The sequence below is a fragment of the Cryptomeria japonica genome, chromosome 6 (assembly GCF_030272615.1).
Source record: "Cryptomeria japonica chromosome 6, Sugi_1.0, whole genome shotgun sequence".
Classification (NCBI taxonomy): domain Eukaryota; kingdom Viridiplantae; phylum Streptophyta; class Pinopsida; order Cupressales; family Cupressaceae; genus Cryptomeria; species Cryptomeria japonica.
Genome location: NC_081410.1, coordinates 543797135 through 543800035, shown reverse-complemented (window position 1 = coordinate 543800035; position 2901 = coordinate 543797135).

Sequence of the window (2901 nt, the reverse complement as noted above, 5' to 3'; positions counted from 1 at the left end):
TGTTGTTCTTTACACCTTTGTAAGTGTTGGTTATTATTGTTGTTTGTGTTTTGTGTCACTACAACAACCATTTTGTAGTAGAGTCTTTGGATTGCCTTGTGAACAAATGGTTATGTTTGTTAATCTTCTCTATCATGGATCGCCTAGAATAACACAACTTGCTAGCCAATGAAATCCATGATGTAGAATGAATCACCCAACATTACATAACTTGTTAGCTAGTAGTATTCATGTTTCTTCTCTTTTCTCTTATCATATGACTAATAGTAAACATCTCCTTAGTAGACCTAGAAGTCATATCTCTTCTCCTGTGACAGAGTGTTCAAGTAGAATTGTTGGGACTAGGAGGTGTGGATCATCCAAATCCTCCACTTGTCAGATGTAGACAAAATGAATGCTTTTTGGATTAGGATGGTACACAGAAACTACTATCAAAAGGTTGTCAAAAATTCTTGGGACTAGGAGGTGTGAACTGGCCTAGTCTTCTGCTTTTGATGCCATCAAAATTTGAGTTTGATTGTCATCATTTACTTTGCCAAATTCTTCACATGTAACTCCTGAATCAATTTCCTACACACAAAATGACGAAAATAGGTTTTTTGATGGGGGCTTTCCTAGGTCAAACCTCAGGTTGTGAATTAACCTTTAAGTATAATGTTTTCCTTTTGAGGGAAATGATAGATCTAATCTAAAAATTCTTGAAATTGAACATGATACCTTGATGAATCTTTCCTGAATCCTCACACAAGGTTTTAGGATGTCATGCAGAATTTTAATCATGAATGTTGTGCTTTAACTTGAATTCTCCTTCAATTATTGATGAATGCTTGATTGCTTGTTCACTTGGAATTGAATTGATTTTATAATTAAGATATCACTTGAATTGTAGGTAGACCCCTTCAAATATTTGAATTTTTGGAGCCAACTGACATGAAGCTAATTGTTTTTTCGCACACATGAGGCAAGAAATGAGGGGTCCTATTTTGGGTCCTAATCACAAGTACCGGGGCACCTAAGGCGTCCTAGTCTTGTCAATGAGGACTTAAAATTGAACGGAGATTGAGGAAGGATTTGAAAATGCAGATTTAAAGACGATGTGAGTAGAATAAAAGTGGGCACAAAGAAAAACATGCCTAGGGTATACCTAGGATGGGACATGCTAAAGTGGGCATCAATGTCTCAAGATCAAATGGACCTTAAGTGATTGTCTCCCTTGCATATGATTTGTTTGGGTGATATACTTCACCATTCTTCTCACAAGAATTTTATTAAGTCTCAAATATAGGGCTCATAACTTATTAATGATGTAGTGAAAGTCCTTCATGAAGGAAGTCTAGAATTATTTTTGGATGAGTCTTTGTCAAGTGCAAAGAAAATACAATTGATGCTTAATGGATTTAAGGAACGTGCTTTCAAATTGGAAGCCAAAGTTTTGAAGGATGTAGAGAAGAAGGTGGAAGAGAAAAGACTAGAAGTTTTGGTGATTAGATGTAGTAGCGACATACATGTTTTAAAAGCAATGGCCTAAATATACTAAGGAAATTAAGGGTCACATAGATATTATAGCATCACAAATTATACAACTATCCAATACTATAGACATGAAGAATGATGCAAAAGGAAACGAAAGGCTTCAAATAGAAAACTTGTACATGCAACTAAATCCATTGACTAATTAGAAGAACAAAATAAAGAAATGGTTCAATCATCTAAGAGATGTTGTAGACTTGCAACTCACCAGCATGGTGAGACTTTTTGAAGACTCTTAGAAGCTTGATTTGGTGGTGAAGGTTTCAGATAACTGTAGGGAGGCAGAGGATATTCTTTTGAATATTTAAAGTCAATACAATATTTTGGCCTCTATGTAAGAAGATTGGAAGACCTCTTGGTATCAACTCATGTTCATTCGCAAGGCATCATGCCCCCTACCATGCAAGCTACTTAGTTTTTGTGGGTAAGAATTTTTTTGTTTTGACAAACATATGTAGATGAGTAGAATATTTTGGGAGTACAATTTTGGTTCTCATTTTTGTTCATACACTAAGGGGGAGATGATGAAGATATGGGAAGAAATTTTGTAGAGATTGATGGAGTTTGTACAATGATGAAGGGATGTCCTTAGCTTTGTTGTCAAAGGGGGAGAGATATATTGGTATTTTGGTGGTTTCATGAGTGTTTCCATCAATGACAAAGGGGGAGATGTTTTAAATATGATTTTGTGTTGTCATTGACTTTTTCATACTCATCAAGATAACAGAAGTCGATGACCTCTCTTCTTGTTGATCGATGCGAGTTATCTCGCTAGTCTCATCAGGCATCGTGATAGCTTAAAATATGTTCAGATGATGGGTATAGAGGCTGAATACCTAGTGGATTGTAATGTGATATAGTGAATTCAAGATTTTGAAATTATTGAGTTTTTATTTATCCCTTGCTATTTATGATTTTTTTGGTTATGGTTGTATTTTCACTATTTTATGGTTTATTGGTTTGTAATGGTAATTTAATGTTCTTTCTTATTTTTTTATAGATACTTTATAATAGCCTATTATGGTGATTTTTTCTATTATGGATAATGTTGTGGGTTAGATGGCTTGGCCGTCGGTGCATGAAAGCATTGCATGAGTTCTACTTTTAAAAATTACATGAAACATTTTTAATTTATTTGATTCAGTGTTATTTGAAAAAAGATTATCAATGATGTTTCCTTTCTCCAAGAATTGGATCTAGGATCTTTCCATCAAATAATATGTAACATCCAATGACTAAATCTTTTCTTTACAAATTCTTATTTTATTTAATTATCATCTGAGCATGAATTATAATTTATATCTGTGCGGAAGAAGAAGATACAAGTTGAAGACTCATGTGAAAGTAAATTTCATAAAAGAAAGCAAGTAG